The sequence below is a fragment of the Triturus cristatus genome, chromosome 9, assembly GCF_964204655.1.
Source record: "Triturus cristatus chromosome 9, aTriCri1.1, whole genome shotgun sequence".
NCBI lineage: Eukaryota > Metazoa > Chordata > Amphibia > Caudata > Salamandridae > Triturus > Triturus cristatus.
This window is the reverse complement of record NC_140592.1, coordinates 153,937,982-153,963,268: the sequence shown is the minus strand read 5'-3', so window position 1 is coordinate 153,963,268 and position 25,287 is coordinate 153,937,982.

Here is a 25,287-nt window from a genome sequence, read left to right as displayed (position 1 = left end):
TTGAGGATCGGACGCATTTCTTCGATCGGCCGGAGGAGGTTGGACATTGGCTTGATACCCTGCCTCAGCAACGACGTCGAGAGGGCCGGACCGACGGGAACGGAGTGGGCTTGGCTGGACAGGAATAGACTTTTGGTTCCCGGTGACTGACTATTGTGATGACACTTTCATATTTTGGATTGATGTTTCTATTCAGTGCCTTATCCTTCAATGCCCGGGGGTTGTGGGGTGCTCGGTGAGTCTCTTTCCTCCTCTGGGTTTTCTTTTTGTAGAGTAGTTAATGCTAGGGCGACAGGCACACTGCAAGTTGGGGGGGCTACATGGGCTCACGCAGGGGTGCAGGGTGGGGGGAGTTGTAACGGGAAGGTTGATGGGGAGGGGGGGAGTTGGGGAATGTTTGAATGTTCTACAAGGCAACGTCACGCTATACGACTGGTGGTCGGGATCGTGTTCTCTGGGGGTGGAGGGTGGTGCGCGGGGTTGGGATGGGGGTAGGGGATTGAGAATACTCTCGTGGAATGTGAATGGCTTGGGGGATAGGATTAAACGTGGAGTAGTGCTGCAGTTTTTGAAGCGGCTGTCGCCAGATATTGTCTTTCTGCAGGAAACGCATCTAATTGGGAATTCTTGCCATGCTATGAATAGGCGGGGATATCATCTTGTTGTGCATTCTGGTTTCACTTCTGGCTCGCGTGGGGCGGGCATCTTGATTAGAACCTCTCTCCCGTTGGAGGTGGACGATGTGATTCATGATGATAGAGGGCGATATGCTGCACTTGTAGGCCGATGGGAGGGCAGAACCATCTCGCTCGTTTCTGTTTATGTCCCACCTGGATTGCAGACTGTAACCTTCGCTGATTTGGGGTGAATGGTCTTGGGACTCCCGGGGGGGGTTCTGGTGGTGGGGGGCGATTTCAACTCTGTCGTCTCTGGCGGGGGGGATCGTCACCCTCCCAGGGATCTCCCGGGGGCACAGGCCTGGCTGAGTGGGTTTATAGATACCCTCGGACTGATAGACTGCTGGAGACTAATGCACCCGGGGCAGGCGCAATACACTTTCCACTCAGGGGCTCATGGGAGTTTATCAAGACTTGATTATGTCCTTATGCCGGCGGCCCAAGCTGCGATGATTAGGGAAGTAAGACATTTGGCCCGGGGTATTTCCGATCACTCCCCACTACTGTTGCACATTGAGGTCACCCCCGGGTCTGAGGGGAGGGTGGCACCGATTAACCCCTGGTACCTGCGTAATCCTAAAATCCGGTTGGACCTGGTTAGGTCTACTGAGTGCTATTTCACTGAAAATGTGGGGTCAGTATCCTCTGCTGTCTCGTTATGGGAAGCCTTCAAGGCAGTGCTCCGTGGGCAGGCTCTCTCTCTCATTTCCCACTCCAAAAAAAGCAAGATTGAAGAGGTGGTTCGCCTTGAAAACGACATAGCCAAGTTGGAAGGGGACCTGGAGCTGGGTGTTACGAATGAGAAGTTGCATGTTCTCAGTCTTAAGCAGCTTGACTATAGGGCGCTGGTTACTGATGCGGCCAAAGTGATGAGTAGAGAGCAACAGGGGCGCTTATACGATGTGGGGGATAAGGCTGGGAAATTGATTGCATGGTTGGACAAGAGGAGAGAGCGAGTCGAGTGGTGCCGGTTATTGAGAGAGCGGATGGTGTGCGTGTGACTGATCCTGTGGAAATTGTTGAATGTTTCGCGACTTATTTCCGTGACGTATATTCTCCAGTCTCGAATGGCCTTGAGGATGACTCTCATCTGTTGCTGAGAGATATAGTGTTGCCGTCTTTGTCAGAGGCGGATAGGGTATTGATGGATGCGGCGTTGTCGCCTGATGAGATTGCTTTGGCTATTCGCTCGGTCGCTTCTGGTAAGGCCATGGGTCCCAATGGCCTTCCCATTGAACTGTACAAACTGCGCCCGGACAAGATGGCGCCTCATCTCTGCGACATGTTTCTTGAGGCACGTGACGTGGGCTCCCTCACCTATGATCAGCGTCTCGCTACCATAGTCGTGATTCACAAGGAGGGGAAGCCGCGGGATCGGTGTATTTCTTACAGGCCCATCTCATTATTAAATGCTGAGCCTAAAATTCTTGCTAAGGTTTTAGCTAATCGTTTGGTTAGGGTCGTTGGCGATTTGATCCATCCGGACCAGTCCGGTTTCATACCTCACCGTAATACGGCTCTGAACCTGAGGCGTCTTCATGGAGTGCTCGCCAGAGCGGAGTACATACGTGAACCGGCCGTTTTGGCGTCCTTGGATGCCACTATGGCGTTTCATACCCTAGAATGGCCGTATCTTTGGGCGGCGCTCGCGAAATTTGGTTTTGGCCCCGGGTTTATCGGTTGGGTGAAGTTGCTGTACGAGGAACCGTTGGCTCAGGTAGTTGTGAATGGCAGAGGGTCGGCGCCCTTCGGGTTGGGAAGAGGCACGCGGCAGGGTTGTCCGCTGTCGCCCCTCCTCTTTGCACTTGCCTTGGAACCTCTGGCTGCCTGGTTACGATGGGAGCCCTCATTGCGCGGCATTAGGTGGACGCCTGAATTTGAGGACCGCATCTCTCTTTATGCGGACGACATTCTCCTGTACCTCACATCTCCCCGGCAGTCTTTGATAGTACTGGTCGATGTTCTGAACTCATTCGGTCGCAACTCCGGCTTGGTCATTAACTGGGCCAAGTCCTGCGTCTATGTTCTTTCTGGGGACGCTCCTCTCCTTCCGCGTGGCTGCCCTATCCAGATTTCGCAGTCAGGGTTTAAATACCTGGGAGTGTTCATAACTTTGGACCCTGTGGCCCGTTATGAGCGGAACCTACTCCCCCCACTCCAACGATTGAGGGCCAACGTCTCGAGGTGGCGACGGCTTCCGCTTTCGCCGCTCGGACGTGCGGCGTTGTTTAAAATGATGTTGCTGCCACGATTCCTGTATGCACTGCAAAATACACTCGACGTCATACCGGCCCGATATTTTCGTGAGGTGGAGAGCCTGCAGAGGCGGTTGTTTTGGGACGGGCGATCCCGAATCGCTCTCACAAAATTGACACTCCCTTGGTATGATGGAGGTATTGCACTCCCCGATATCAAGCGATATTATTGGGCGTCCCAATTGGCGGCGGTGAACCACGGGATGTATGGACCGGCCCTGAACCCGGCGTTCGAGATGGATAAAATGCTATTGCCTGGGGGGGATAATCATAGAGCACTCTATTCGAAGTCTCCGGGTGTGCAGTTGACAGGCCCAACAAGGATAGCGGTACGTGTGTGGCATGCGGCTAATGCAGCGATGGGTTGGAAGGACCGCTTGACTCGGGCGACTCCACTGTATGCTTCGGAAAGACTGGGCTGTTTGTGGAAAACTAAAGGGTTTGAGAAATGGGATATGATTGGCATCTGTAAGGTGAGTGACCTCTGGGTGAAAGGGGAGTTTAAAACGTTTGCAATGCTGAAAGCGGAATATAAGCTAAACGACAGGGAGTATTTCCGGTATGCTCAGGTCCGTCATGCGTTGTGCTCGGTTACCCCTGATGCTACTGCTATCCCGGAAAATTCCCCGCTGGAGGACAGGGTGCTCGATGGCTACGTGCCTGACAGCACAATCTCCTTGATCTATAAAAAGCTTATCAACGATCGGGCGGATCTGTTGACCCGCTTGAGAGAGATCTGGGTGGCTGACGGTTTGGAATTAGATGATGAGGACTGGGTCTCGGCAATAGCCTCCCCGCGGGAGGTGGCGATTCCGGCCCGCCTTCGCTTCGTACAATTAAAGGTACTCCATAGAGTGTATGTCACTGGTCCCCGCCTAATGCGCATGGGTTTCTCCGTGGATGGGATGTGTAAGCGTGGCTGTGGTTTGCTGGGTACTTTCCTTCACGTTATATGGGAATGTCCTGAGGTGGCGCTCTTTTGGCGACGGGTGCATGCGGTAATGGAAGAGGTCACTCATGTTGCTCTGCTTCCAGAAGCCAGGAGATGCCTGATGAACGTGTGGGAGCCAAACGATTATAATGTGGCACAGACGCGGTGGGCGACTTTGGGGAATATGGTGGCTAAACGTAATATTGCCCAGTTATGGGGTTCCCAGAGGCCGCCCACGGTCTCGGTGTGGAAGGAGAACATGGATTGGTGCATGTTTAGAGAAAAGACGGTGTATGTTGCGAGAGGCAAGCCGAGGAAATGGACTGGGGTGTGGGGTCCGTGGAACGCTTATCGCGGAGACATCTGTGCCCCTCCTCTGGCTGTTGTATTGGATGTCCCTTTGTCCCCCTAGTCGGGCATTCCTCGTCTGTTAGGTTATGAGTGAGTTACAGTTTAACTTTCCTCTGTTCCCGGGCCCCCCTCCCCTCTCTGCCGCTGATCATTGATTCCCTACCCCGGGGAGCGCGTCCTGACTTTTACAATGTCTATTGCCTTGTTTGTGTGTAATGTTTCTTAGTATTAACTTGAAAACTGAAACCGTGTTTAATATTGTCACTTAACTATTGCTTCTGTCTTCACTGGGAGCGATGATGGACTGACGGGCTCCCCGGATTGACCAATCTGTATAACGGTGAATGATACGTCTTATGCTAATTAGCGGCCGGCCCTAAGGGTTGTAGACCCTTGTCTGTAACTCCTTGAAGTCAAATAAAGGTTTCTTTAAAAAAAAAAAAAAAAAAGTAAACAACATAAACTAACAAGTTACTAAAAATGTATTCAAAATATTATTAATTATAAATATTATATTTTTACATATACAAAAAGATCATAAACTATATAAATTCTGTATATAATACATACACTATTCCCACTCCAATATTTACAACAGTAGGAAAAATGTTGAAGTCAGGAGGGGTAAAATGTAGTTTTCCCACTCCACACAGTGCAATAGTATACAAAATGTTTAATTGCGGAGGGATACATTTTTCTATTCCTACTCCAGTCAGTGCAAGAGTAGGGAAATTGTTGGACTCATGAGGGGTAAACTTAACTATACGCAGTGCAACAAATACGGAAAGTGTCAGATTGCAGACGGGTACAATTTATTATTCGCACTCCAATCTATACAACAGAGAGGAAAGTGTTAAATTCTGGAGGGGTAACATTTACTATTTCCAGTCCAGTCAGTGTAAAAGTTGTGAAAGATTGCGGTGAGGTGATATGTATTATTCCCATGCCAGTGTATGCAACATTAGGGAAAGTGTTGGATTGCAGAGAAGTAAAACTTACTATTCCCACTCCAGTCTGTGAAACAGTAGGGAAAGTATTGGATTGCGAAGGGGCAAAATGTATTATTCCCACTCTAGTGTACGCAACATTAGGAAAAGTGTTGGATTACAGAGGGGTAAACTTTACCATTCCCAATACAGTACAGAAAGTGTTCGATTGTGGAGGGATATTATTTATTATTCCCTCTCCAGTGTATGCAACAGTAAGGAAAGTTATGGGTTGCAGAGGGGTAAAATTTACTACTCCCACCTCAGCCAGTTCAATAGTAGGGAAAGAGTTGGATTATGAAGGGGTGAAATTTACTAGTACCACTACACTTACTGCAAGAATAGGTAACTTGTTGATTGCAGAAGGGAAATATTTTTTATTCCCACTACAAAGCATCAGTAGGGAATGTTTTCGATTGTGATGGGGTAAAGTGTACTATTCCTTCTGCAGTCAGTGCAACCCCTATACCCCTACAAAACCTACAGACCGCACCTAAAACTTATAATTCAAAAAAATTATTTCACAATTAGCATATTTAATAGACAATTACATAATTGATACTAATTCATTAAAATGTATTTACTTCCACCCTATACCACTACAAAACCCACCCACCGCCCACACCAAATCCTTAACTTTCAAAAAATGTCATTACAAAATTAACATATTTATCAATTAAGTAATTGAGTAATTAATATTAATTTACTTCTCAACCTATACCCCCACAAAACTCACAATTCACACCTGAAATTTAACTTTAATAAAAATGTACTACACAATTAACATAGATAATTATCTTTTTTTTATTTTAAAATTTTTGTCATTTTGAAACTACAAACTCGTGAAAAATAAGCAGGGCATCGAAGTTCATAGTCTTCCCCCCCCACCCCTCCACCCTAACCCGCCCGGTCCTACAATCCAACAGTGAAAGTCGGTGATCAGAAAACAATCCATTTTGCTTAAAATGATTCATCAATTTTAAACCATCAAATTCATATATAGCAGTAATAGAACTTGTTTCTTAATGCATTTTGTCAAACCCCGGAAGACCTAAAAGTGCAAAGTGCAAATAATCAGCTACATAGATACATTCAGAAATATAAAATGACCCACGCTAAAGTGCAAAGTGCAATGAAGGTGCAAAAGGAGCGGGGAGGCATTTTAGGAAGACAAAACATTCTACAGGACTCGACCTTATAGGCTGTCTATGACATACAGATAAATAAATTCAGTTATGCATTTGTAAATTCCTCATGAATTAGACATCCACAGCTCGGAGAAAAATAGTAGTGCTCCCCTCCCTTATTTATTGTAAGTTTATTTGGGAAAGCCAGCTGGACAGTGGTTCCCAGATTACCAAACCCTTCCTTTTAGCACAGATGCCCTTCTTAGCATAAATAGCTTTTTCAAGATTATGTGTTGAAAATAGACGAGCCATCCACTGCTGAAATTAAGGGGAATCGGTCCCCTACCAAGCCGAAGCGATACATAGCCTAAGTATTGCCATAGCGATAAAACTAAGGTCCCCTCCACTTTTTCTATCTATGTTTCTTATACTCCCAATAAAATATTGGAAGGAGTTAGCAGAACATCTCGGGATAGAACTGCCTTGAGGAAGCCTTGGCTCTCTTCCAACAGATGGCTAAGCTTCTCACACGTGGAAAACATATGTGTAGAGTTTGCGCTCCATTCAGAGCACCGGGGCATTTAGTGCCTTTGCCGGTTCCCCATTTCGCAGTTTTACCCGGGGTATAATATAGAAAGAAGCACGTTTTGTAAAACTGGGCTTGCAGGTTGGCCAATAGTAGATCGCTTTGAGGAGATCGGAGAGCTGATTGGAAAATATTGTTGGTAATGTCTAGTTTTGATTGCTATTTCCCTGGTATCGTAGCCAGATCATCCTGCTTTGAGCTGTTAAAAATGACATAGATGGTCCCGACTCAAGGGGTATTTAGATCTGTCAGTTGTCGTACTTTAATCTCTGCGACCGCGTAGGGGACAGGGCCCCACCCCTGTCTATCCTGGTATTAGCAAACCGCAAATGGTTAATGCGGTATGTACGAGTGCTTTATATATCATTCTAGCTATGAATGCACTGTGTACACGTTATTCTGCTTCACTACGCGGGTTCCATTTTGGAGGCAGTGGCCATCTTGTGATTGCCCTCACATAGACTATAATGAAGCAACTACGGGCCTTGCAATGCATGTGCCTTTCCTTGACTCTTCTGTGACCTGGGCAGCTTGGCTCTGCTGCCCCAGGTCAAACTGGTCCCACGAGCTCCCCTTCCTCCGGCCACCTGTGATTAGCATCAGGGCTCAGCGCACCATAAAGTCCTTTCATCACACACAAGCCTCCGGCTAATCACTTTCGCACCTGCTTGTTCCTGCTTTATGGCTTGTTTCCCAAAACAGGAGATGCTCATGTTTATTGGGGCCTATCGATTATCTAATGTGGGATCTGAACCTTGCTGTGTAAATTATTGTGGGCTGGCCGAACTGGAATGTGGGATGGTCATCATGACTCTGCTCTTTTCTTTGAAATGTACACTTGTATATTGCCGTATCATAAAACCTAGGAATGTATGCTTGAGGCAAGAAAAACTGTATTTAAGATGAAGTCCGTTTCTATGATTTTCAGCAGTCTCCTGAGAACATACACGCTGTTGTACTTCTAGGATACCTGTAATTGGTCTGCAGCCAATAAATGAATCTTTGACTTCACCTAGAAGACTCTGTGTTTCGGTAGGTCTGGAACAGGGTGAACCCAGAAGTCATAGGGGCTGTGCCCCTGCACCGCTGGGTCTAAAATACCCAGTACTTCAGTTTGGCGCCCAACTCGGGACGATTTCAGCGGTACCAGTCCAAGCCAGAGGTTCGTGAGGAGCTTCATGTGGAAATTCTGGAGGAAGGCCGCCACTTCATCGACCCCTGCATGTCGACGTGGTCCGAAAGTCTTTTCTGCGAGGTTCTCCGCGTCCCGACGGCTACGAAGGACTGCTGCCCTGATTAATCGACCTGTTTTGGACCCTTGACGAGTTTTGAGAGAGCGAAACAATCGAGAGAGTCTTCTGGTGACGCCATCGATCAGCAATATTCAGTTAAGTATAAGTGGAGCGTCTGCCATTTGTTTGGTATCCCTCGGGATCGTTTTGATTTGGAAATTTGGAGTTTGCAAACGCCAAAGCCAGAGGACTCGTGTATTCACGAGACTATCGTAATCGATAACCCTCTGACGTTTAGATCTAGACTAGTGAGCGAAGATGCCTGGTTCTAGAATATTTGGTAGAATATTTTGTTTGGGTTGTGGAAGAGATTTCCAGCTGGAGGAATCATGTCCGGTTCCTCCGGTTGGAACTCCAACTTATGAGCTCTATGTAAAACATGGCATAGGCCCTATTGCATATAACGAAGTGTGGATCCACTACACCAGGAAAGACGGTGTTTTAAAATGGCCCCAAAATGGTAGTTTCGATGCCGATATTTTAGATAATTTGGAAATTAAATTGTTTAAAAAGAAAGCCCGGCCGGCGATGTTTGATTCTTTCCGCTTGTGGCGAAAGGAAGCCAAACAGAAGGAAATTAAGCTAGCGAAAAAGAATAAAAGGGAGAGAGGTATGACAGTAATGCAAGCAGCTGTACAATTCAAAGACAATGAGGAGGAGCAGATGAATGAGCAATTGCACAGGCAGCGTAAGTTAGGGATCGACAAATGTTACCCAGCTTTACCACACTCTAAGCAGAATGAGTTAGAAGAAAAGGAGAAAGATCCCCTGATGTCGCAATTGTTGAGTTCGCCACCCCCGTATGCTCAGAATGCCACGGCGCCTCCCCAGCTTGTGAATATGCCACCTCCAGTCAATATACTGCAAGCCTTGCCGCTACCGCCAGCTGCTTTGCAGCCGGCTCCTATCCCTATAGCGCAGCCTTCTCAAGGGCCGCCAGTTGTGTTTCCAACTGCCCCCGCGCTTCCTGCGACTTTGCCTAGCATATTGACTGCCTCCCCTGATACTCTTCCTTGCACCACTCCAGTACCTGTTTCTGCATCCTCTTTTCTCCCCTCTGTTTATCCCCCTGTTTTCGCCTCAGCTTCTCCTTCAGTGCGACAGCGCTTAGCTAATGTGGTTACTACATTAATGTCTCCTCTCTTTGAGTCATCTGGTGCGACTCCTGGTTTACAGCGTAAGCAATTGCACAGTCAATTGCCTAACCCCGATGAGAAAAAGGTAATAGATCGCATGGCGCGTAGATGGATTGTTTTCCCTTCACTGTATGATGTGGAATCAGTTGTCAACGTTTTCCATCAATGGGATGCCCCAAAACAGAGATATGTGTTTGAGAAAATGTGCGAAATTCTCTGTGAAGAATTGGAGGATAGTGGTAAAGACCCGAGCCCGCAGGAGTTGTGTAGAGTGAGGTTCGATTTTGGAACTGGTACAATTGTGAATCGCGAGGTAGATAAAGCAGTTGCGGTTGTATTATCCTTCAGGAATGATGATTGTCAACAGTCATTGTTTGAACAAGATGTCCTTGTGGGGAAAAAGGTAAAAGCGCGACAATACCCCATGAGAGAAGTTCCCCCGGTATGGAAGGAAGCAGTTGCAGTTGATGCCGGTGCCGGTATCGCTGCTGTGCCAGCGCATTTCCAGCGTGTTTGGGTGCATGTTCCATGGAAGAGTTCTGAGGTGTTAGCGCTTAAGCAGACATTGCCTGATCCCCGTAAAACTGCAGGATATTATAAAGAGTTGTCACAGACGGCAGGGTCATGCGTTATGAATCTGGCCGACATAGACATGTTGTTTGGTAATGTTGTTCCACAGCCCCTATGGGGATCAATTCGTAATGCAGATCATGATGCAGAACTAGGTGCTACATGGGCTGACATTATTGCCGCTGACGCTAGACAAACTGGTGGCGCGAAACCTGAGCCATTAATAGCAGAACTCCCTGGTAGAATCATCACGTATATGAAGACAATAATGCCCGCGATGCGCGTAAATTGGGACAAGCTATCTGCATGCAAGCAGAAGAAAGATGAAACAGTGTCAGACTTCTTTACCAGGTTTGAAGAAACGTTTATTGATCACAGTGGGCAAGATATGAGTACTGAGGGTGGCCAACGGTTATTTGTGGATAAATTCGTGCAGAATTTACTTCCTGACCTGTGTAAAAAGTTAAAAGATTCAGAAAGTTCCTGGGCTGTTTCCTCTTCAGCGCAAATACTGGCTACTGCACAGTATTACGAGAACAGAGATAAAGATGAAAAAGATAGAACAGATAAGAAAACGAAGGAACTAAAGACAAAGGTCCTTTTTGCAGCAGGCCTATCCGCCACGTGGAGGTCAGAATAATTATAGGCAACCCCAAGGTGTCTATCACCAACCCCAACAATTTCAGAACAATCAGCAAATGAATGGGTATTATCAACCACGTGTCCCTGTAGGTCCCAACCAATGTTCATACTGCAAAGAGGAAGGTCATTTTAAATATAGTTGCCCTAAATTAATGCAGCGAAACGGTAATGCGTATGGCGCAAGAGGTAGGGGTGGTCAGCAAGCTCCTAGAGGCAGAGGGTGTGGAAATGCTCCCCAGAACGCGCGTCCTCTGCCGCCTCAAAATACCATCAATAGTTTTGACCAGCAAGCTAACGCGACTAGTAATACAGCTCAGTATTACAATAATGATTATTATGCAGAGGACGGCGATGCAGAAAATAATGATTACTAGGACAGCCGTAGACAGAGAGAGGGAGTTGTTTCAGTGCCAGTGGATCAGAGCGGACCGTATGTTGAGGTGACTACAGCAAATGTAACGGAGCCCTTTCTGCTAGACACTGGTGCTGCAAAGAGTTCAATTATGCATTCAAAACTCCCTGGTGCACCTTTGTCTGGCGATATAAATGTTTCAGTAGGTTTTTCTGGCGCCCCAGTTAGAAACCCGATTTCTAGTCCCATGTCACTTTCTATTGGACCTTGCGAGCTGAAAGCACCCCTGATTCTAACAACAGGTTGTGGTGAGAATTTGCTAGGGTTAGATTTGTTGAAAAGATTACATGCTACACTGTATTGTTCACCGTCAGGGGTACAACTTACATTAGGCAGGAAAGTGATTTCCCCGATGTACTTGTCTAAAAATATAATGCCGCCTGAATTGTCATCCCTTCCGGATGTCCTTTGGGCTACTGGTCCCAATGATGTGGGCCTCTTGGAGATACCGCCATACGTGGTAACTTTAAAGGCTAATGTCAGGCTGCCACGTATTCCCCAGTACAAGATCTCTAATGAAGGCCAGAAAGCATTGTTAGACATTGTCAGCGATTTGATTAATAAGGGGGTAATTGAAGAGACAAGAGGCAACGTTTGCAACAGCCCGATTTTACCTGTTTTAAAACGAACGGACCCTTCACAGCCACCTGTTTACAGATTTGTGATTGATCTTAGAGAGGTTAATAAGATTGTTGTGCCACAGTTTCCAGTTGTCCCTGATATAACTGCCTTGTTAACGATGATTCCAGCCTCTGCTGCATGGTTTTCAGTGATAGATTTAAAGAATGCTTTCTTTAGCATCCCAATTGCAGAAGAGAGCAGAGACATTTTTGGCTTTAGTCTGGGAGGCCGAAGCTTCCGCTTCAAACGCGCTCCCCAGGGCTACTGTGAGAGTCCATCCATATACAGTCAAGCTTTGAAAGCGCAGCTTGATGCACTTGTTTTACCTAGTGGCGCTATTCTGATTCAGTACGTGGACGATTTACAATTCGCCGCGGATACTGAAAAGATCTGCAAAGAAGCCACATTGTCATTGTTGCGCCATTTATCTGCTTTCCATCATAAAGTGTCTCTCTCCAAGCTGCAATATTGTCGACAAGAAGTGACCTGCTTAGGTCATCTCTTATCGAAGGAGGGAAGGAAACTGACCCCAGAAAGAATTCAAGCCATTGCGCAGTTGAGTGTGCCAAGAACACAGAGAGAAGTGCGTGCTTTCTTGGGCATTACCTCATACTGTAGGCACTGGATCCCAAATTTTTCCTTGTTGGCAAAACCTTTGTTAGCCTTAACATGCAAAGACACACCGAATCCTATCCCATGGTCTGAAGAGTGCCAGAAAAGTTTTGTGGAATTGCGCAATGCATTGTGTTCAGCACCTGTGTTGGGTACTCCTGACTACAGCAAGCCTTTTACATTGTATGTTCACGAGAAAGATGGTTGCGCATTATCAGTGTTAACACAGCCTTTTGGTGACAGACCGCGCCCATGCGCATATTTTTTCATCAACCTTGGACCCTGTAGCGAGGGCATTGCCAAGCTGTCTGAGAGCGACAGCTGCTGCAGCTATGTCTATCCGACAATCTGCTGGTTTGGTAATGGACAACACATTGATCGTTATGGTTCCACATGCTGTAGACACATTATTAAACAGAACCAAGACACAACACTTGACTAGTGCGCGATTATCAGGCTATGAGCTCACACTGTTAGCAAACCACATACACATAAAGAGATGCAACACGCTGAATCCAGCTACGTTATTGCCAAATCCAGCAGACCTAGATGAGAATGAGCAACATGACTGTCTGTTCAGAACAGAAGAAGAGACGAAAGGGAGAGTAGATCTAAAAGATACTCCCCTGACTGAGTGTGATGGTACTTTATGGGTGGATTGTTCGTGTTTCAAGCTCCCTAATGGTGATACGACTGCTGCATATGCTATCATGACGTTACACACGGTCGTGGAAACTGCACGAGTGCCACATAATTCGGCCCAAGCAGCAGAATTAATCGCCCTCACGAGAGCGTGCGTGTTGTCTGAAGGAATGAGAGTGAATATATACACCGATAGCCAGTACGCCTTTGGCGTGGCTCACAATTTTGGACGACTGTGGAAAGAACGTGGGTTCCTGACGTCGCATGGAGCTAAAATTCAGAATGGCAAGTTGGTGAATGATCTCCTTGAATCACTGACCCTACCATTACAAGTTGCGATTATGAAATGCAGTGCGCACAGGAAAATCACAGATGATGTTGGACGTGGGAATGCGTTTGCTGACGAGATCGCGAAAGAAACAGCACAGAATGTGAAGACTAGAATGTATGTTGCAGGCCCCGCAAGATGGGTTGATGATGTTGGGATGTGTGAAAACACAATAGAGAGTGTGAAGTCGCTTCAAGCTGAAGCTACAGAGAAAGAATTAAGCAAGTGGAGAGAAAGTGTGGGTAAGTTAGATGAGAATGGTTGTTGGATTGATCTGACAGAACATAGGCGATGGTTGTTGCCCGATGCATATGTGCTTCCAGTAGTTACAATGGCACATGGGATGGCACATATCAGTACGAAAGGAATTTGTAAGTTGTTGGCTCCAGTATGGCAGAATGCTGGGATTCCCAAGTGTGCAGAGAATGTGGTCAAGAATTGTATGGTATGCTTGAAGTACAACCCTGGTAGGGGAACCCAGACTCCAGCTGGTCATTTTGCACCCCCATCATACCCATTTGAAGGTTTGCAGCTGGACTTTATCCACATGGAAAGGTGCAACCTGAAATATGTACTGGTGGTTGTTTGTGCTTTCTCGAAGTGGATAGAGGCTTATCCTCTGAAAGATAACACTGCCCTATCCACAGCCAAAGCCCTTGTGAAAGTATTCTTCCCTAGGTTTGGAATGCCAAGAATGGTGTGGTGTGATAATGGAAGTGAGTTTGTGGGTAAAGTGATGAAGAATGTGTGTGAAGGGCTAGGTATAAAGCAAAAGTTCCACGCTGCAAATCACCCCCAATCAGCTGGGTTAGTAGAGCGCTACAACGGGGCTTTAAAACTTAAGCTGGCCAAAATCCAGGCGAGCACCGGTCTTAAATGGCCTGATGCTCTGCCTTTAGCACTCCTGTCCTCCAGAATGACCATACACTCACGAGTGGGACTTAGTCCCTATGAGGTCGTCTTTGGCCGCCCGGCTAATGTATGGGGCGTGCCAAGACCAGCGAAATTCAGTGAGATCGAGCATCCAGTACTACTCGATTACTTGTATGATTTGACTGCTAAACTGCGTGTTTTACATCAACAGGTGCATGATACTCTTCCTCAAGCTTCTGAAACTCCTGGACACCCTATCGACCCTGGCACATGGGTGCTGATTAGAAACTTCCAGCGTAAGAGCAACGACGAGCCTCGCCTTGTCCTTTTATCAACAAGATCAGCGGTGCGAGTGAAGGGGAAGAAGCACTGGATCCACGGCACCCACTGCAAGGTAGTTCCCTTGCCCCTGCCATATGACCGGTGGGTCCAGGAGGGTATCGCCGACTCTGAGACAGACACTGTACCTCGTTTTGTATCATTCAGTGATGCACGCATAAAAGGCACAGTTTCAGACCAAGAGAGTGACAATATTCTGCAAGAGGCTGTGCCACTGTCAAATCGATTGGACACCACAGAGCCTGAACTTTTGTTCCAAGACCAAACAGCACCTGGCCGTCTCCGCTATAATTTGAGACCAAGGCCTGTGGACAAATAAAGATTTCCCTACCATTTCCTTTTTGACATTTTAGCTCTCCCATCTGAAGGACTTTCTTGATTTTTGTTTTTCGAACCACCATCCGGGTTCAGCCGTAGGGTCGCGGTGCCAAGACTCTGGGGTACAGGCCGAAGACGTTAGGTCAACGGTTCTGGTTGGTCTAGGGCGTTTCCCTGGACTGACAGGCGTACTCCTTAGCAGAAGAAACTCATCCGCCGCGAGCGGCCCGATTAGAGGATGGAGTTTTTTAAGATGGAGAGACCCGTTGAGGACATGAACTTTAAAGCAAGGATGTGTAGAATTGTAAAAAGTAAATGTTTTGTATTTCTGTGCCTATTTATACTGTGTAGTATGATAATGTTTACTGTGGGATTTGTGTTTTTCTCCTCCCAGGAGCCCATTGCACCCACTGTACAGCCTATACCTCTTTCTACTGCCTCCTCACACTCTTTTCACCCTCTGCCTGAACATGAACAAACCAGACGATCAGAGTTTGTAAATAACTCGTTTATTCAGCTCTTGCACCAACACCAACTAGTAATGAATACAACCAATTGCTGGGTCTGTGGGTTAATGCCACATACCATTAACAAGGGTATTCCCTATTTGTGCTGCCCTTTAGTTACAATGGATCGTCATGGGCATTCCAGACCATGTTCCTCTACGCTCTAGATGCCTACTCCCCGCGACAACCGCGTTCCATCAGACCTGGTACAAATAATAAAGCCTTAGTGAGAGGAATTGCCGATATGAGTAGGGATATTGATGCATACTCATCCATTCCCAAAGAAGAGCTGAGAGCTTATGTAGGGTGGAACGCGACGGGGTATAGTATTAGTCTGGGTGAAAGACAGCGAAAAATCTCATCTCCAATCTGGGTCGTACCCCACATAGGTCGGTTCTGCTTACAGGGTAATGGTCAGAATCCTAGAGCTCAACTGGGAAGAAGCGACTGTACTGAAACGTACACTTTCCCGTCACAGTTTTCCCCTGCGTTTTTGGCTGCCAAGGGTACATATTTCATCTGCAATGACCGAGCATACACATGGTTGCCCCCTGATTTCTCGGGCACATGTTATATTGCGAACTTGCTACCGCCAACATTTACTGCTGCCGCTGACTATCACAAGACCAGAGTTGTGAGGGGCGTGATTAGTAAGGAGGATACTGCCGGTCAGGAAGCAGGAGACTTCTTCTTGGGTTTCCTGCCGTTTTGGGGACCTATGGTAAATAGTAGGAACCTGAGACAACTGACTCGTGTGGTTGAATCCACTGTCAATGTAACAGCTGGTGCCCTTGGTAATCTGACCGCTGAGCTCCAAGCGGATCGCCTTATGACTTTGCAGAACCGCATGGTTCTAGATGTTATTCTTGCAGACCGCGGTGGGGTATGTAAGGTTATCCAATCCAGTTGTTGCATTTTCATACCAGATAACGCTCCAACAGTCTATCAAGCCATCTCCAAACTCCATAAAATATCTGAATCCATACACGTGGATAAGGGAGACTGGTCACTGGTGGGGTGGTTCTGGGAACTGATATCTGCCTGGGGTTGGAAAGTTCTAATGGTCATTGGAATGATCTTAGCCATTCTTCTCCTGTTCTGTCTGTGCATACAGTGTGCTCCTGCGATATGTGGCCTCTGTGCTACCTTATGTGTAAGGAAACCTGTAGCGAGGGACGAGCTAAGTAATAGGATGATGCTACAGCAACATCTCCATGACTTTGTGAACATTGACCTAGACTCGGATTAAGATGAGTATAGTGATTGCCTATGTAAGGGCAAAAGGAGGGTCTGTCGTACTTTAATCTCTGCGACCGCGTAGGGGACAGGGCCCCACCCCTGTCTATCCTGGTATTAGCAAACCGCAAATGGTTAATGCGGTATGTACGAGTGCTTTATATATCATTCTAGCTATGAATGCACTGTGTACACGTTATTCTGCTTCACTACGCGGGTTCCATTTTGGAGGCAGTGGCCATCTTGTGATTGCCCTCACATAGGCTATAATGAAGCAACTACGGGCCTTGCAATGCATGTGCCTTTCCTTGACTCTTCTGTGACCTGGGCAGCTTGGCTCTGCTGCCCCAGGTCAAACTGGTCCCACGAGCTCCCCTTCCTCCGGCCACCTGTGATTAGCATCAGGGCTCAGCGCACCATAAAGTCCTTTCATCACACACAAGCCTCCGGCTAATCACTTTCGCACCTGCTTGTTCCTGCTTTATGGCTTGTTTCCCAAAACAGGAGATGCTCATGTTTATTGGGGCCTATCGATTATCTAATGTGGGATCTGAACCTTGCTGTGTAAATTATTGTGGGCTGGCCGAACTGGAATGTGGGATGGTCATCATGACTCTGCTCTTTTCTTTGAAATGTACACTTGTATATTGCCGTATCATAAAACCTAGGAATGTATGCTTGAGGCAAGAAAAACTGTATTTAAGATGAAGTCCGTTTCTATGATTTTCAGCAGTCTCCTGAGAACATACACGCTGTTGTACTTCTAGGATACCTGTAATTGGTCTGCAGCCAATAAATGAATCTTTGACTTGACCTAGAAGACTCTGTGTTTCTGTAGGTCTGGAACAGGGTGAACCCAGAAGTCATAGGGTCTGTGCCCCTGCACCGCTGGGTCTAAAATACCCAGTACTTCACAGTCTTTCTATACGTTCACATTTTGCAAACCCCGCGAGCCCGCCTGCCATCTGCAATAAAAAATTCCTTATTGCTAAGTATTTGAAAAACTCTTTATGGCTTAGACCAAATTGTACTTTAAGATCTTCAAGTGCCAAGACCCCTTCAGAGGGATAAAAAAAAACCAGTTTGTTAATGCCAGCGTTGAGCCAAATTGAAAAGTAAGAGCCCGCAAATATATCCGGCAGATTCTCGTTGCTACATGTGGGCATATAGTGATTAATTCTCCCAATCCCCAATAGTTTACGGACAGAAGTGAAGGTCTTGTAGGTTCCCATAAGGGTCTTGAACCTTAATTTCTTATAGTATCCGTATTCAAGTTGACGTCACAGGCAACCCCAAGCTTCTGGGCCAAATAACAGCTCGAACGGGGAGGGGAGATCCATTGCTCATGCTTGGAGCCGGTCTTGTAGGACTACAGGACATATCTGCATGATGGTGGCCCAGTAGTATATTTTTTGATTTGGGAGTGCCCAGCCACCTCTCTCCCTGGGAAGTGACAGATACTTGAGGGACCTTCTTGGCTGTGAATAAGTCCATATAAATTGTGAAAAGAGACTAACAATTTTTTTAAATATTAAATTAGTAAATTCGAGAGGGATAGCTCTAAAGAAGTATAATATTTTAGGGAAAAAAATCATTTTGAGTGCATTGCACCGGCCAACTAAAGACAAATGTAAATTATTTAACCTATGCAATGCCGTCTTCATCCCTGAAGCTAACGGGACTAAGTTTTCTTCAACTATCAAGTCAGTATTGGCCACGATATTCACCCCAAGATATCTAGCTTTAGTGACGACTCTATGATCTGTCCAATTAATTTTGTCGTTCACAATTATCTGGGCCTCGAGTTCTATTGCTTCTATTGCCTTACCAGGGTACGGAGTCACAAATGCCAAATCATCAGCGTAAACCATAATTTTGGTTTCAAATCCATGTCTTCAATCTTCTTAATAAAAGGGTGTTATAATGTTATGCACTTTTCTTTGCTGTGTGTGCCTGTTGTCAGGGCGTCTTCTAGGTGTTCTAGAACATGACCATGACTCTGGTTGAGGGTGGAATTGTAAGGAGGATCCTGAGGCGGTTGGATGGATGAGCTGTTGCTTATGATACTTAATAAACCTTAAGAAGAACTCTGCATATCTGCTCTGTTTATTTGGATGGACTTATCTTTTCAACACTGGCGACGAGAGTGGGATTTGCAACAGCTCAACACCAGAGGATCGTTTTATTTATTATCAACATTCAACTCTAAACAACTTTGTCAATTGTAAGACCAGAACTTTTCATCGCTTTAAACTTCAAGAAGAAGTAAGACTGTTCATTCTTTACTTTTATGGATGTCTCTGGTCTGATTAACCTCGATAATTTACGTTGGATGTTGTTTGCTTGCGCGTTTTAAATACTTCCTTTGAGAGCATTACGAGCATTGTGTTTGTCATCATTACGGAGTACGAGCGCTGAGAGGTGTTTCCTAAGTTAAGTCTACAACTTAAGTTCGTGAGAGTTCGTGATCTTCGTTTTGAAATCTCAATTAAAAAAAAACCTTCAGTTGGGATTTATCTTCATACTCGTTCGCGAGCCGTCTCGTGATCGGGTGTCCACGTATGTTTATGACGTTTTTTTTTTGCTCTCTGAAAATGCAAGCGGAGCGCCACGTTGGAGTCTGTTGCCTAGTGACGGTGTCCTCTCACGTTGCGTTGACGTTTCTGTTGTCATTGAAACGGGAGCGGAGCGTCACGTTGGAGTCTGTTGCCTAGTGACGGTGTCCTCTCACGTTGCGTGGACGTTTCTGTTGTCATTGAAACGCTGACGTTTCTGTGGTCATTGAAACGCATGCCGAGGGGTTCTCCGGATAGGATGGCAGTTGCTTTGTAATGAAAGCCGCTTCCACGTTGCGCTGATGCGCACGGCATTGTGAGCACAGGAACAACCTGAGAGTGTGCAACTTCAACATTTTCTTATTCGCTACAGCCTATCAAAACTGTGGAGTTGAGTTGCGCTGATGCGCACAGCACCCTGCAGCGTTATTAAAGTGCAAGTGTACAACTTCGACATTTTCTTTAGTATTTCACTACAGCTTCTCAATACTGTGGAGTTGAGTTGCGCTGATGCGCACAGCACCCTGCAGCTTTATTAAAGTGCAAAGTTTTGTTTTTCAGTCACATCATATTGTTTATAAAATTCAAACCGTCATTCATATTGCGCTGATGCGCACAGCATTGTGGGCACAGAAGCAAGTAGCATTGAAACAACATATTTGATGTCAATATCAATAAGGTGCTCTGTTCTATGGACAAACTGTGTTGCCAGATTGCGCTGATGCGCACAGCATTTCATCTTACAGATACTTTTCGCAATTTTAAAAAAAGAGGGAAAAATTACTTGCGCTGAGGTGCACAGTTTTGTAAAAGAGGACAAGATTACTCGCGCTGATGTGCACAGTCTTTGTTTTAAAAAAAAAAAAAGGAAAAGTTACATCCTGCGGTTAAGTGCACAGTTTTATAGTTTTGAGCGCACTCAATTGAAGTGTTCCCTATTGGCTCTCACTGTGATGCTGATGTGCACGCCATTGTAACTTGTAACGGTTTGTGTTTATTTACTGTCTCTCTTATTCTGGTATTTTTATTTTTTTTTCTTTTTCTTCTTTCTTTGATCTCTTTGCATATAATAACAATGCAGAATGTAACAGCTGCACCATTTTTTCTACAAGCACCTGGTGAGCCTCCGATAAAATGGTCGAAATGGAAAAAGGTATTCGAACGTTATGCTCGTGTATGTGGCACGTCCCTGAGTGTTGAAAGGAAAACAGCCTTGCTTATGCATTGTCTTGGTTCCGAGGGTCAAGATGTCTTTGATCATCTTCCCAACGTTCCAGACAATACTGCTGCAAGCCTTAACGAGTTTGAAATTTGTATGTATAAATTAGATCTTCATTATTTACCTAAGGTTAGCACCATACTGGAACGTTATCATTTTGGAAAACGGATGCAAAAGGAAGGTGAAAGTATTGAGAACTATGTCACAGATTTAAGGAGACTAGCTTCCACCTGCAAGTTTGACGCGCTCATTGAGGAAAGGATTCGTGATCAATTCATGTTAGCTTGCGTATCTGAAAAAATACGCGATGAATTGTGGTTGAAAGACGAACCAACTTTTGATGAGGTTTTGCTGGTGGCTAAGCGAATTGAACATTCTATTGAGTGCGTCAAAGAAATCAAAAAAGATTTAGGTAAAGACGTTGCGACTGTTAATACCAACCCTGTCTCTGATGATAGTGATAAATTGAAAGGTTCTCAAATGAAATCTCAAGTAAAAGATAAACAACTCAGGAAACCTCGACTACAATTTAACAAAGAAAATAAATGCTTTCGATGTAATAACATTGGACACTGGGCCAATGACAAATCCTGTCCTGCTTTGAATGCTGTTTGTTCTTACTGTAAAAAAAGAGGCCATTTTGTTGTAGCTTGTAGGATTAAGTCTGCTAAACTGAAGGTAAATGAAATAAGACAGGATGATTCCAATGATAAACATGATTTTGAGTGCGGACAAATTATTGTTCAAGTGGGTAAAGAGGGTCCTTTGGACTACATTCTTGTGGAAGGTCAAAAAACAAAAGTACTATTTGACTCTGGTGCTAAGATAACCATTGTTTCAAACAAGTTCTTTAATGAGAATCTCAACAATAGAGTCAAATTACTTAAGCCTGACATCTATCCTACTGCTTATGGTGGAGATCCAATTGAACTAAAAGGGTATTTTATTGGTTTAATCGAATATGAGGGTCGCTACACATCTGGGAAGGTATACGTTTCTAAGAAAGGGGATAGTATCATTAGTTGGTGGCATCAAAAGGACTTGGGGGTCATGTTAGATCCGAATAGTGATCCTCCTATAATTCTTAAAGAGATGAAAGATGTCAAAACTGTATGTCTTCAATCCGCCTTGCAATCACAACTGATGGAAGAATTTCCTCGAGTGTTTGGTGATCAGTTGGGGTGTTTGAAGGGTTATAGTCACAAAATAAAATTGGTCACAGGGAATTATAGAGGAGGTTGAAGGTACCTCTTGGTTGGCTCCGGTTGTAGCCGCGAGAAAATCGGATGGATCTTTGAGGTTATGTGTGGACCTTAGGCAGCTTAACAAGTGTGTGCTGGTAGACAAGTATCCCTTACCCAATATTTCAGAACTTTTGAGTATGGTTAGTGGCGCCAAGGTGTTTAGCACCATTGATTTAACTTCCGCGTACCACCAAATTATGCTGGATGAATCTTCCAGAGATCTAACCTCGTTTGTGACACCGTTCGGAACTTTCAGATTTGTGAGGCTCCCTTTCGGTCTGGTCTCTGCTGCTTCTGTTTTTCAGAGGGTCATGGAGAAGGTATTGGTGAAGATTCCTGGGGTTTGTGTCTATCAGGACGATATCTTAGTGTATGGTCCCAATGAGTTAGAACATGCAAGAAGGGTTCGCTTAGTGTTAGGTAGCCTTGCTTCTCATAATCTTACTATTAAGAGTGAGAAGTGCAAATTTGGTTTGGACAAAATTGACTATTTAGGACATTCAATCACTGCTGATGGTGTAGTCCCCAAAGCTGAGTTAGTTAATACTATTATTGAACTCACTCCTCCTTCATCTAAAGAAGAACTTATGAGTTTCCTGGGAATGGCGGAATACTATAACAAGTTTGTTAAGAATTTTGCGGAGGCCACGCATAATATGAGGGATTTACTTAAAAAAGGTGTCAAATTTGTATGGAACGATCTTTGTGACAGAGAGTTTGTTGATTTGAAGGGCAAGTTACAGAAAGCTCCTAGGCTTCGCAACTTTGATCCCTCAAAGTGTTCAGTCATTTCCACTGATGCCAGTCTCAAAGGATTAGGCGCTGTGTTCTATCAAGGAGGGACTAACCCGGAGAATACTATAATGTTCATCTCTAGGAGTTTGAAGGGGGCGGAGTCCAGATATTCAGAAATTGAGAGGGAGGCTCTGGCAGTTTACTGGGCCATCAAAAAATTAAAAAAAATTATTTGGGGAACCTCATTTATGGTTAGGACTGATCATAAACCGTTATGTGAGGTTCTGACTAATAAGGGTATTGATTCTATCTCACCTAGGATTTCTAAGTGGGTTGTTGGATTACAAGGTTTTGATTTCTCAGTTAAACATGTGCCTGGCTCAGAAAATGTGGTTGCGGATACTCTCTCAAGATTGGTTTCTTCTGATCACTCGATTTCTCGTGATGATCCTAATTTTACTTTACCCCATGATTTTGTTTGTGAGATTGATTTTAAGATAATTTCTCAAGATCGTTGGGTCTCTGCATGTTTAGAAGACCAGTCTATTCAAGAGATTTTAACTTTAATCCATGATGGGTGGCATCACAAGGATCAAGCGGGTATGTCTGTGAGAGACTTTTGGTCTGTGTAGGATCAATTGTCTGATAGTGTTGGAATGTTGTGGAGAGGTCATAGACTTGTACCTCCGGTTTCCTTGAGGAATGAGTTACTTAATTTAGCTCACGAGGCACATCTTGGGATTTCAAAAACCAAAGAGAGACTACGCTCTTCTTATTGGTGGCCAGGGATGGATATTCAAACTGAACGAATGGTTAGAGAGTGTGCTGAGTGTTCTCTTAGTGAGAAGTCTCTGAAGATCAGGACTCAACCCATGGTAAAGAGGTCACGCCCTTCGGGGCCGTGGAAAGACATTGCTCTCGATATCTTGGGGCCTGTACATGGTGATGGGTCTGATACTTTTGTCATCGTGCTTATGGATCTTTATTCTAGATGGCCAGAAATATCCTTTGTAAGAAATATTTGTACAAAAACAGTTATTGATTTTTTAAAGAACGTAATCTCTAGAGAGGGTATTCCTGGAAGCCTTCTAACTGATAACGGGGTACAGCTAGTTTCTAAGGAAATGGAGAATTTTCTTACTAATTGTGGGATTGTTCACAAAAAGTGTGCTCTTTACCACCCTGAATCAAATGGTACTGTGGAGAGGTTTAATAGGGTGATAAAAGAAACTATTTCTCTAGCAAAGCAAAATAATCTTGATTGGAAAGATGAAGTTTTCAAGAGGGTTAGTGTACATCGTTTTGCACCTCATTCGGCTACAGGCAAATCACCTTTCATCTTATTTCGAGGGAGGCAACCTGACACTTTCCTTGAACCTCCTTGGTTTAATAAACTACTTTCTGACAAGGGTGTTTCTCCTGATTTGAGTTCATGGAAAGATAGGGAGGAACGTGTTTGTCAGAAAAGTAAGGAAAATTACGACCTGAGGCATGCAGTTAAGAATACTAAAGTTAAGATTGGGGATTTTGTCAAGATCAAGTGCCCTGGGTTTGGAATCTCTGGTTTCAAGTTTTCAAAGCCTTTTGAGGTGGTTAAAGTGTTTCACAATGCAGTCAGAACCTCAGATCATAAGGTGTGGAATTTGAACAGGGTGGCTGTTTGTGGGAAAAATGATGTGGCGGGACATTGTGCTTCTGGTAGTGGTGTTCGGACCCAGGATGGATCTCTGAGGAAATCTGACAGAGAAAAGCATAGCCCGTCATATTTAATGGATTATGTTACATGTATATAATGTTTGGTGGGGAATACATAATGCTCTGAGTTCAAAAGCTATGTTTAGTTGAAGTATTTTGATTTGGTGTTTTCTCTTCTTTATGTGTCATTTGGTTATATAAGGGAGGGAGATATGTTATAATGTTATGCACTTTTCTTTGCTCTGTGTGCCTGTTGTCATGGCGTCTTCTAGGTGTTCTAGAACATGACCATGACTCTGGTTGAGGGTGGAATTGTAAGGAGGATCCTGAGGCGGTTGGATGGATGAGCTGTTGCTTATGATACTTAATAAACCTTAAGAAGAACTCTGCATATCTGCTCTGTTTATTTGGATGGACTTATCTTTTCAACAAAGGGTCAATGTACATTGCAAAGAGCAAGGGGGAGCAGGGGCAACCCTGACATGCAGGGCCGGACTGGAAACCAAACCCGGCCCTGGCAAAGTGCTCGGCTGCATCCCCTCTCCCCCCCACCCGGGGGTTGGGTGTGCTGCCGAGCTCTTTGCCAGGGCCGGTTTTCGGACGATTTTGTTACAGGGCCGATTTTGCAGCTATGCTGCAAAAACGGCACTGTAACAAAAACGGCACCCTTGGGCCCAAAATCGGCCCCCGCCCGTGCGGCGCACCGGGGGATTGCCCGGTGCCTGCTACGGCCAGTCCAGCCCTGCTGACATGTCCCCCGTGTTATTACAAATTGCTCTGATAATGTCCCTTTGATCATAACCCTAGCCTTAGGATTTATATACAAGGCTTTGACGGCCTGAATAAACTCAGGCCCTAGTCTCATTCTCTGCATGGCGCTCCACAAAAACAGCCAGGAGACCCGATCGAAGGCTTTTTCAGCGTCAAGAAGTATTAGGGCCATCGGGTCTCCTGTGGACTGTGCCGCATCAAAAAGAGTGATAGATCTCCTTACATGATCAGTGGCACTTTTTGGGGGAATAAATCCATGTTGCCATCTTGAGACGAGTTTTTCGATGACAACCGATAATCGAGAAGCAAAGATCTTAGAATACATTTTGAAGTCTCTGTTGATTAGCGTTATTGGGCAATAAGAGCCCATTTCCGGAGGGGGGGCTTGTTTTTTTTGGGAAAAATTATAATTTTAGCTGATGACCAAGAAGAAGGAGGAGTTTTGCCATTAAAGATTTGTACCAGAAGTGATTTGAAAATATCTTTAATCTGATTGGAAAAAACTTTATAAAATTCTACCGGGATAAGATCGGTGCCTGCTGCCTTTCTGTCTGGCAAGCTAGATATCGTCATAGCAATCTCCTACCAAGTGGGGGAGTCTTTTAGATATTCACGATCTTATGAACTT